Source organism: Camellia sinensis, chromosome 12 (assembly GCF_055761805.1).
Source record: "Camellia sinensis isolate YWXY chromosome 12, ASM5576180v1, whole genome shotgun sequence".
NCBI classification, from domain to species: Eukaryota; Viridiplantae; Streptophyta; class Magnoliopsida; order Ericales; family Theaceae; genus Camellia; species Camellia sinensis.
In genome coordinates, this window is record NC_138972.1 from 171,487,252 (window position 1) to 171,499,910 (window position 12,659).

The following is a 12,659-nucleotide window of genomic DNA, read 5'->3' on the forward strand; positions in this document are numbered from 1 at the left end:
TTCCTGCAATAGACAATTTGACAGCAAACAGAGGACAGGCAGTGCATAGTATGGAGGTTTTGGACACATGTAAGCATGGTCCTACTTCTTATCATATTTTAGACTCAAAGAAGCATGACTTTCGATCCTTGAATCATCAATGGTACATGATGAGTCAAAGGATCGAATTTGCCGTTTGATATGAAAATGCATGCAACAAACAACATGAAAAACCGAGGCCTTATCAAATTAGAGTCAAAGGTCCCGATGACCGGGGATCAAGGCACATTACATCACTTGAAGTACGAATGGTCCTTGACTCCCACACTTGGTTTGACACCCCAAACCAAGTAAATGCAATGCATGTAATGCTCACAAGCCTCAAATGTAACATGCCACCAAGATATAAAACACAACAAGCAATATGCAATTATCATGACAAAATGTATGATACCAAGCGCACAAGATACAAACATGATGCAAACATGGAGCAAATCGACCATGGGATTGATGTGCTACAAAGCTTAATGGAACAAATATGCAACAAACATGGAGCAAGCATACAAGAGGGCTTGAAATGGCAAAGGGGGCAGGCCCTTACCCTTCTCAAAACAGTGGCCAAAAGTGCTTAAGATGATAGACAATCAACTCATGCTAACAAGCAAACTTATGGTCCCAAAGCTAAGGCACAAAAGGAGACAACTTCCTCCCCACCAACATGACCATTCATGGCATTATTAAAACAAGTAAAAAAAAAAAAAGAATTTATGCATGCAAGATAGGACCCCAAAAACCCCTAATATGGCAACTAAAATAAACCCCATGAAACAAATACACCAAGGCTCATTCTGAGGCATAGGAAGACACATCTTGAAGGCATGAAAGAGGCTATACATGCACACATACAAGCATGATTCTTGGACTAAAATATGACCCTAGATGATGCCAAATCAAGAGGGTAAACACAACCATGCATGCTAGAGGTCAAAATGCTCAAAGCTTCCAAGCCAAAATACAAAGCAACTCTAACAAACATGCCAAACATAACCAAGTTGATAACCAACAGAGGTTAAGCATGGAAAAACAATGCTAAATGCTTCATAGAACCAAACCAACACACACAAGGATCATGGCCTAATCATGAGATACAATTCTAAGCAAAATGGAGCAATACAAAGCAAGTATTACAAGCATACAAGGAGGCCCAAATCCGGCCAAAAACAGAGATCCCACATGACCTAAAAACACCCAAAAAGTTCTGAAATGGAGCAAAAACCAAGCAAGCATGCATGTCACCCTTTTGAGCTCAAAAAGCAAGGAAACAAAACCATAAAGGGAGAGGGGTGTCCCTCCCTTATGCAAGACTTCAAACCATCCTTTTTGACACCAAAATACACTGATTTTTAGTGATCAAAATACCAAAATGCTGAAGTGAACAAAACCTTATCAAAATGGCACCAAAATAGGCTAAACAAGGCCTAAGAGTGTGAGTTTGTAATCTAACCACAAAGTGACCTTAATGAAAGTGCTAGAGCAGGAAAATATGAGCCTTTTTTATGTTATACACAAGAGCCAAAATAATAAACAAAATAGGTAGAAAACCAAAGCAAGTTTGGGGAATAAAAGGGAAGATGCTCACCCTTGAAGAACCCTTGAAGAACAAATGGCCTAACCTCCTTCTTTGGATCAAAACCAGTCCAAAACTCAAGAAACAACTCCCCCAAGTCCCTCAATCTCGGACTAAGGTGTAATGGTGTGTGTAATGGTGTAAAAGTAAGGTAAAACACACCTTTTGGGCCAAGAAACACACACAAGAAGGGAGAGGGAGAGAGGTATAGAGATAATATGTATCTATATCTCTAAAGGCTGATTTTGCTTCTCTTTTTTCTAACCTAGAACCAAGAGGGAAGCCTCTCTCTTATAAGGATCCCTCTTGCAAAGCTTATTCAACAAGCTTGGCTAAAGGGAAATCCCTCCATACACGTGTATGGAGGGGAAAGGAGTTGGTGCCAGCTATCACAGCTGGCACAAAATATCTCCATAAAGTGGAGGAACAGTGGTCGGCTGCCCAAAAAAGCTATTTCGGCAAAAAACAGTGCCGACCGGCAACAAATTATGCCGACTGGCAATAAAGTGTGCCGACCGGCAAACAAAAGTGCCGATGGAAGAAAGAGGCCAGCCGGCGGCCTTCAGCCACTGCCGGTGGTGTGTGGGGCTGGTCTACAAGCCCTGTCCTGTCCTCCCAAGGCAAAACACAAGTGTTCGGTGCAAAACCGGACACTAAACGGTCAAGTTCGGAGATCCTGAGGTAGGGCGCGCGAGCCAGGACCTCCGGGAACTCCAAACGAACACAAACATGGATAATCACCGAGTGTTCAAACGGTGACGTCCAAGTCTTGAGGACGGTCAAAAAATGGGGTGTCTACACTTCCATTTTTATTTTTGTTCAACTTCCATTTTTATTAAATTTCCTTTTCTATTTAACTTTTTTTTTATTTAATTTCCGAATAGATAGTTAAGGTATAGTAGTTTCTTGAATGAACTTCCATTTTTAATTTTATGGAACTTCCATTTTTATTTTTATTCAAATTCCATTTTTATTCAATTTCCTTTACTATTTAATTTTTTTTATTTAATTTCCAAATAGATCGTTAAGGTATAGTGGTTTCTTGAATGAACTTCCATTGTTAATTTTATGCAACCTCCAGTATTATTTTATTTCAACTTCCATTTTTATTCAATTTCCATTTCTATTGAACTTCCTTTTTTAATTAATTTCCAAATAGATCGTTAAGGTATAGTGGATTCTTGAATGAACTTTCATTTTTAGTTTTATGCAACTTCCATTTTTATTTTTATTCAAATTCCATTTTTATTCAATTTCCTTTACTATTTAATTTTTTTTATTTAATTTCCAAATAGATCTTTAAGGTATAGTGGTTTCTTGAATGAACTTCCATTGTTAATTTAATGCAACCTCCATTTTTATTTTATTTCAACTTCCATTTTTATTCAATTTCCTTTTCTATTCAGCTTCCTTTTTTATTTAATTTCCAAATAGATCGTTAAGGTATAGTGGCTTCTTGAATGAACTTTCATTTTTAATTTTATGCAACTTTCATTTTTATTTTTATTCAACTTCCTTTTTTATTCAATTTCCTTTTCTATTCAACTTCCTTTTTTACTTAATTTCCAAATAGATCGTATAGCGATGTCGGTTTTCCCTTCCTCTGTATGTTGTATTCCAAACTTAGTTCTGTGGTTGTGTTGTTGTTGTCTCATTCTCATTTCTTTCCCTTACTCTTTGTATTTGAGTCTTGGGCTATGTTGGGCAGGTTTGAAATAGGTTGGTTGAGCCTGAAGTTCCATCCGTTGTTGCCCAGGCTTTTGGTTGTCCGCTCAAGAGCGTATCTTTACGCTCGAGCGGAGTTCGCACACTTCCAGTATTTGTACCTCTGCAAAAGTACTGCAAGTTGGTTTTTCACGCTCGAGCGGGCCTCTTTGCGCTCGAGCGGGTGTTCTGTATCTGTGAAAAATACTGGGAGGGAAGAATCTACGCTCGAGCGGACTTCCTTTCGCGCTCGAGCGGGTATATTTTGTTTTCGTGTCTTGGCGCTCGACCGGGACTTTTTATGCTCGAGCATGTCTAGTTTTTGTGCTTGACACTCGGGCGTCCTATTCTCCGCTCGAGCGGACCTGTTTGTATATCACTTCGGGATCTCTCATTTTTGGACCACTTTTCACTTTTCTTTCTCTCTCTTGCTTTTTCAAAACTCCATTGGACAACTCCTCTCTCTTAAAACTCATATTCTCTCTAGGGATTGATCTAGTTAGAGTAGTCTCCTACCCATGGGCCTTTGTAAAAAGTGTGGGGATCGTTGAGGGCTACGTTTTGATCCAAAGATCTTGAAGTTTGGAGCAATTCTGTTTTTCATCATCTTCTTCATTGGGTTCATCTCTTAAGGTAGGGATACCTACTCACTCTTATGAACTTTAACCTAGATGTTGAGCCTTTGTTTAAATGGTTTGATTTGGAAAAGTTAGGGTTTTGAGAGATGATATGTTTAAAAATGAGGGGTTTTATGATTTAAATCCTTAAACATGTAATTTGGGTCTTAACTAGAGACCATTGATGTTGTTGATCATATATGGACCTTCGGGTCAATTTGAGAAAAAAGGGGAAAATACCATGTTTGAGTATATTTGGGTCATTAGTGTAATTAATGACATTTATTGTGGAAATATGAAATTGAAATGAGGATAATGAAGTTGGCTCATTATGAGTTGGAATGGTGGTGTTAGATTTAATAATCACCCACTTTGAGAATTATTGACAAATCTATCTGTTAATGCATTTATTATCTGTTTAGAAATAAATTGCTTTGGGCTACCGGTCGAGGATAGTCTTGATTGTTGTAGACAATGCATGATGATTAGGCAAACTAAAACTAATCAATCGAGTATGCCATTGAATATAGCGGTTGATATAATACATGAATTTTATGTATTGATTTGATTATGTATATGATATGTGTTTATATACATTGTGTTGTGTGGGAGGAGATAGGAGATGTACTCCACGGTTTAGGGGAAGATAGGGGATGGACCTCTATACCGGATATTATTTGGAAGGATATAGGGGATGGATTCTATTGATATAGCACTAAAATGTGTATCATTTATGTAATATGGAAGTGTTTTGATGTGTTATTGATACAGCACCAAAATGTGTATTATTTGTGAAGTATGGAAGTGTTTTTGTTTGAGATTGATACAGTACCAAAATGTGTATCTATTATGAAGTATGAAATGTTTAATATGAGCTATTGTCTCACCTGAAACGGAAATACTGTTAATATGAGACGTGATCTAACGCCCTCAAAATAAACCCATAAATCACCCAACAATAGCATGCTTAGACATAAGAGAATCAAGCAAATATATATTCCATCAGAGTAATCATTACACAATGTATTACATGTTGACAATAAAAGTAAATGCCCTAAGGGCTTACAACTTTCCAAGTCAACACTTGGTTACAAAAGAGAGTACTAACTCTATACAAAGAAAGCCCTTGGCTTGATATACAAGTAATACAACAAAAGTAATCACAAAAAGACGTCTCAGCCACTAAGCCTCCCAAGATATGTCCTTAGAGGTGGCATGCTACCTGTACCTGAAAATGATGTCCCATAAAGGGTGAGGCAACGCCCAGTGGAGATATGCTAAACATAACATGAGTAGTAACTAAGACATTAGCAATTGATAAATGTTTGACTCACATAAATCAATTCATAAACCATTTCCCTTACATGACAAATGTGTCCATGTTTCATTTCAGTTTCCATTTCTTATTCAACTTTAAGTTCGAAAACAAGGCTCAGAACCTGGCCAAATAATTCATGATGGATACACCATTTAGTCCTGTATCAATAATACAAAAATCACTTCCAAACTCCACATATGATACACATTTTGGTGTTGTATCAATAAAACATAAACACTTCCATACTTCACAAATGATACACATTGTAGTGCTGTATCAATATCAACAATTTCCGATTTAGAGGTCCATCCCCTATCTTCCCCTAAACCGTAGAGTACATCCCCTATCTCCTCCCACACAACACAATGTATATAAACATAGGTCATATCCATAATTAATCAATACATAAAGTTAAAGTATTTTTTCAACCGTCATATTCTATGACACATCAATTGATCATGTTTAGTTTGCCTTATCATCATGCATTGTCTACAACAATCAAGACTACCCTCCACCGGTAGCCCAAAGCAATTATTTCTAAACAGATAATAAATGCGTCAACAGATAGTTTATCAATATTTTCAAAAGTGAGCGATTTGTAAATCCAACTCCACTAGTCCATCTCAAAATGAGCCAATTTCATGATATTCAACACAATTTCATAAACACATAACTGCCCAAATTAATTATACTAATTAATTTATACACAATTTAGGGCTTTCTCCCTCATTTCTCAATATTAACCCAATGGTTCCAATATCAACAACCAACAACAATAACATCATTTTGAGGCCCAAAATACATCTTTAAGAATCAAAATAACAAAACTCCCTTTTCTACGTTTTGAAACCCTAAGTCCCAAAATCAAACCATTTAAACAATATGCTCAAAATCTAGGTCAAAGCCCATAGAAGTGAGTAGGAATCCCTACCTCAAAAGATGAAACCCAACGAAGGAGATGAAGAAAATGAAGATGCTCCAGATCGCGAGATTCTCGGATAAAAAGATAGCCCTCGACAAACCCAACACTTTTTGTAAACGCTCAAGGGTAGGAGATCGCTCTAACTAGATCAAATCTAACAGAGAAGGTGAGGTTTTACAGAGAAGTGGTCTCCAATTATGGTTTTCGAAAAGTAAGAGAGAGAAAGGAAGCCAAAAAGTGATCCAAAAAGCTAAATCTCAGAGTGATATACACATCGCCCCGCTCGAGCGTGGAACTCCCCGCTCGAGCGTCAGACAAAGACTTACGCTTGAGTGTCAAAATCGCCACTAGAGTGTCGATTGCACACTTCCAGAAGTTTTGCAGGCGATGGTCCCCGCTCGAGCGTCAAACTCCCCGCTCGAGCGGAGGAACAAAAACAAAGGGTCACGCTCAAGCGTCAAAACTCCCGCTCGAGCGTACGAAGGCCTGCAGACAAAAGTACTGGGAGATGGAAATTTACGCTCGAGCGTCAAAACTCCCCGCTCGGGCGTTTACTTTTGTTGTCAACATGTAATACAGGCTGTAAGAATACTCTGATGATTGTAATATAATATCTTTTTCTGTATCTAGAATGTTTGATATTATGGGTTTATCTTTGAGGGCGTTACAACTTAGTATCAGAGCGTACCGGGTTCGAATACCTTGGGTACATGGGGAGTGATTAGTATCACAATGGGTTTGTCTCGCTTGTTAGAGACTTAGATGTAATATTATGTGCTTATGTGATAACATGCTTATGTGATTACTTGGGTATGGGATTTAATTTCTGGGATGTTGATTGGATCCTTGGGTTTCTGTGAGTCTTGTTGGAAAAGCACTTGATCAATGCTGTTTCTGACCAGAACTCTAGTAACGCCTCGGGACTATCATTATCCAGAAATGAATTTCGTAGGTGCTTACGTGATTATGTGCTTACGTGGAATGATTAACTGTTGTCCATGCATTAGGACGCGAGTGTTGTAGCTTCGGCACATTATGAATGTGCTAATGTTCTTCTTTACCTTTATTAGGATGTCAGGACGAGGACGTGGTGGTAGGTGTGGTGGGCCTAGGAGGCAGGAGATGCCTATACTAGATGAGATTCCAGCGCAGCAGGAGGGTGTTGGCCAGGCCAATGTGGCCGAGCCAGTAGGTCAGCAGGCCATGGGCGCCATAGCCTGCGAGATGGCAGGAGCTTTGAGGGAGTCATTGGGCATCCTCAGAGTTGAGAATCAGGTTCAGGCCCATATTGTTGAGGCAGGGCCTTCTTTTCTGAACAGGGAGTTCTTCCGGTCTAATCCGGATGAGTTTGTCGAGGATCCGAAGGAGCCACTTAAGGCTGATGAGTGGTTGGAGGAAAAAACGAAGACGTTTGAGATGCTTGGCATCGAAGACGGGCCTTTGAAGGTGACCTTAGCATCTTTCCAATTGAAGGGAGATGCGGGTCAGCGGTGGACGTTTATGAGGGGTCGTATTGGTGGCACATGTGAGTCTTTTGTAGGTGCTTTCCAGGAGAAGTTCTTGTCTCCAGCTGTCAGGGAGAAGTTGAGGGACCAGTTTTGCCAGCTTAAGTAGCTGAGTTCTTCCGTGGCCGAGTTTGAGGCTGCCTTCACTAGTTTGTCCAGGTTTGCACCTGAGCTCGTGGCATCCGAGGAACGCCGCTGTATCGAGTTTGAGAAGAAGTTGAGGCGTGGCCTCAAGATGAGAGTTGGGGGTTCTATGACTCGAGAGTATGGGCGCCTTGTAGATGCTGCAGCCCGTATGGAGATTATGACGCAGGAGGAGGAAGAGGGGCAGAGAGGCTCCAAGAGGAGTCAGGATGGCCAGGGTGATGGCAGGAGACAGAGGGGTTCTAACCCTCAACAGTCTCAGGGTGGTTTTGCTAGATCTACCTTTCCAATACCGAGTGCAGGTTCTGAGAGAGGCAGCTAGGGAGACGTGACTTGTTACAAATGTGGTCAGCTGGGCCACAAGTCTCCAGCTTGTCCGCAGAATGGAGGAGGTCAGAGAGCTGCTTCATCTTCAGCTCGACCTTAGGGCCAGAGTTAGGGCAGAGGCCAGCCACTGTCTTGTTATCAGTGTGGTCAGACGGGGCATCTGAAGAGGTACTGCCCGCAGTTGAGTGGCACGTTTTGTGCGTCCGGCTCTAGGCAGACGTAGATTTTTCAGCCAGCACAGTTTGTTCAGCCCTCGAGGGCCAATCAAGGGGCTTCATCGTCCCAGTCTGTGCAGCAGTCCTTTGCTCCTAGAGGTGAGCAGGTGGATCAGGGGCCTTCAGGGCGCGTGTATGCTGTTACCGCGCAGGACCTTGTACCGGCTCCATCTGTTGTGAGAGGTACCTTTTTGTTTTGCAACTCAGTTGCCAATGTGTTGATTAATACGGGTGCATCCCATTCTTTTATATCTACCGCATTTGCATCTGTTTTGGGGTTGGAGTTGGCACAGTTAGCATCTCCTATTTGTGTTGTATCACCTGTTGGGGGTGAGTTGATTTTGAAACAAGGATGTAGAGGCTGCGATATAGAGGTCGCTAATCGTCGACTTCTATTTCCTTTTGTAGTTATGCCTATGTCGGGTTTTGATGTTATTATGGGTATGGACTGGCTATCGTCATACCGGGCTGTTATCAATTATAAACGCCAGAGGGTCACAGTATGTACCTCGAGCGGGGATTGATTTCATTTCTTGGGGGATCAGGTTGGTAGTGTGTTGCCACCGGTGTATGATCCGCGAGGGCGTAGTGAACTTTGTGGTCTTCTCGCTAGCCTTATGAGTAGTGAGTGTGATGAGACCGGGGTTGAGTTGCCGAGAGTGGTTTGCGAGTATTCGGATGTTTTTCCCGAGGACCTTGTTAGTTTGCCACCTCATCGAGAGACCGAGTTCTCTATTGACTTGGTGCCTGGCACGACGCCGATTTCTATGGCACCATATCGTTTTGCCCCAGCCGAGTTGAGTGAGTTGAAGATTCAACTCCAGGAGTTGCTAGATAAGGGCTTTATTCGCCCTAGTGTTTCGACACGGGGAGCACCGGCCCTCTTTGCTAAAAGGAAAGATGGTGCCTTGAGCCTTTGTATCAACTACAGGAAGTTGAATCGGGCTACGGTCAAGAATAAGTACCCTATGCCCCGTATAGATGATTTGTTTGACCAGTTGAAAGGTTCCCGTTGTTTCTCTAAGATAGATTTGAGATCAGGTTACCACTAGTTGAGGGTCAGGGAGGAGGATATTCCGAAGACGGCATTTCGTACGCGGTATGGCCATTATGAGTTTTTGGTGATGCCATTTGGGCTCACCAATGCACCGGCAATCTGTATGGACTTGATGAACCGCATATTTCGGGAATTCTTAGATCATTTTGTGGTCGTTTTCGTGGACGACATTCTGGTTTATTCACCTTCTGAGGAGGAGCATGAGGAACACTTGAGAGTGGTGCTTGAGTTGCTTAAAGCCCATAGGCTATATGCTAAGTATGGGAAGTGTGAGTTCTGGCTAGGAGAAGTCAAGTTCTTAGGCCATGTGGTTTCTTGGGAAAGGGTGTCTGTTAATACATTCAAGATTGAGGCAGTGCAAGATTGGGCACAGCCTAAGAGTGTGTTTGAGATCCTCAGTTTTTTGGGATTAGCTAGGTATTACCGGCGATTTGTGAAGGATTTCTCCAGGTTAGCTTCGCCGTTGACTAGACTGACTCGGAAGGGAGTCAAATTTGTATGGAGTGAGACTTGTGAAAAGTCGTTCCAAGAGCTGAAAGTTAGATTGACCACCGCACCGGTCTTGATTATTCCGGAGAGAGGGTTGGGTTATGCAGTCTATTGTGATGCCTCATGAGAGGGTTTGGGTTGTGTGTTGATGCAAGAGGGGAAAGTGGTTGCCTATGGCTCACGTCAGTTGAAAAAACAAGAGAAGAGTTACCTTACACATGACCCAGAGTTAGCAGCAGTGATCTTTGCCATGAAGATTTGGGGGCACTACCTTTATAGTGAGAGGTTCGAGGTGTTCTCGGACCATAAGAGTCTAAAATATCTGTTTACACATAAAGACTTGAACTTGAGGTAGAGGAGGTGGATGGAGTTTATTGAGGATTACGACTTCGAGTTGCACTATCATCCGGGGAAGGCCAACGTTGTGGCCGATGCCCTTAGCAGGAAATCCATTAGTGATGTAGCTTGTACAGCCATCCGGGAGTGGGAGATGTTAGGTGCGCTTGGCGAGTTTGATTTGCTTTTGGGCGAATCCGTTGAGGCTGTGGCCTTGTTTTCTGTTGTTTCTCAGCCTACACTTGTGACTCGAGTGTTAGAGGCACAGAGAGGTGACATTGAGGTAGAATCCCTCTGAGACAAGATCTCCAATGGGAAGGTTGAAAAGGGTTTGACGGTGTATCCCGACTAGAGTGTGAGATACCGAGACCGTTTGTTTGTACCGGAGTCTTGCCGAGAGGAGGGGAGACAGAAACTTCTCCCTGATAGAACTAATCTCTCAACTGGTAGAACTGATCTCTCAACTTCTCCCTGACAGCGGGAGACAGAAACTTCTCCTGGAAAGCACCCACGAAGTCCTCCCAAGTACCACCAATACGGCCCCTCATGAACTTCCACCGCTGACCCGTATCCCCCTTAAGCTGGAAAGATGCCAAGGTCACCTTCAATGCCCCGTCTTCGATGCCAAGCATCTCAAACGTCTTCGTTGTCTGCTCCATCCACTCATTAGCCTTAGGTGACTCTTTCGAATCCCCAACAAACTCATCCGGATTAGACTGGAAGAACTCCCTCTTCAGAAAGGAAGGCCCTGCCTCAGCAACATGGGCCTGGGCCTGATTCTCAGCTCTGAGAATGCCCAAGGACTCCCTCAAAGCTCTTGCCATCTCGCGGGCTAAGGCGTCCATGGCCTGCTGACCTACTGGCTCGGCCACATTGGCCTGACCAACACCCTCCTGCTGCGCCAGAATGTCATCCGGAATAGGCATCTCTTGCCTCCTAGGCCTACCACGCTTACCTTCACGTCCTCGTCCTGACATCCTAATAAAGGTAACGAAGAATGTTAGCACATTCATAAATGTGCCGAAGCTACAACACCGCGTCCTAATACATGGACAACAGTAATTCATTCCATGTAAGCACATAATCACATAACCACCAACGAATTTCATTTCTGGATAATGATAGTCCCGAGGCGTTACTAGAGTTCCGGTTAGAAACAGCATTGATCAAGTGCTTTTCCAACAAGACTCACAGAAACCCAAGGGTCCAATCAACATCCTAGAAATTAAATCCCATACCCATATGACCACATAAACATGTTATCACATAAGCACATAACATTTCATCTAAGTCTCTGAACAAGCGAGACAAACCCATTGTGATACTAATCACTTCCCATGTACCCAAAGTATTCAAACCCGGTACGCTCGGATACCAAGTTGTAACGCCCTAAAAAAAACCCAATAAATCATACATTCTTGACATGGTTCAGCATAAGAGAATGAAGCATAATTACATTTCATCGGAGTATTCCTTGCAAAATGTATTACATGTTGGCAACAAAAGTAAATGCCTTATAGGCTTACAACTTTCCAAGTCAACACTTGGTTACAAAAAAAAAGAAAAAGAGTACTAACTCTACACAAAATAAGCCATTGGCTTGATATACATGTAATACAACAAAAGAACGACAAAATAAGGTCAAACAGCCTCAAGCCTCCTAAGCTACGTCCTTGGAGGTGGCATGCTACCTGTACCTGAAAATGATGTCCCATATAGGGTGAGCCAATGCCCAGTAGAGATATGCTAAGCATAATATGAGCAACAACTAAAACATTATCATTTGATAAATGTTTAACTCACATAAATCAGTTTACAACCCATTTCAATTACATGACAAAAGTATCCATGTTTCATTCCATTTTCCATTTCTTATCCAATTTCTCAATTCATAACTATGGCTCAGAACCTGGCCAAACAATTTGATTGAGATCACATCTCATATCAATAGTATTTCTATTTCAGATGAGGTAATAACTTATATTAAACATTTCACACTTCATAACAGATACACATTTTGGTGCTGTATCAATAACATGTAACAACACTTCCATACTTCACAAATGATACACATTTTAGTGTTGTATCAATGGAGTCCATCCCCTATCTTCTCCCAAACAATATCCGATTTAGTGGTCCATCCCCTATCTTCCCCTAAACCGTGGAGTACATCCCCTATCTCCTCCCACATAACACAATGTATATAAACACATATCATATATATAATCAAATCAATACATATAATTCATGTGTTATATCAACGGCCATATTCGATGGCATACTCAATTGATTAGTTTTAGTATGCCTAATCATCATGCATTGTCTAGAACAATCAAGACTACCCTCCACCGGTAGCCCAAAGCAATCATTTCTAAACAGATAATAATTTCAACCAACAGACAAATTATCAACAGTTTCC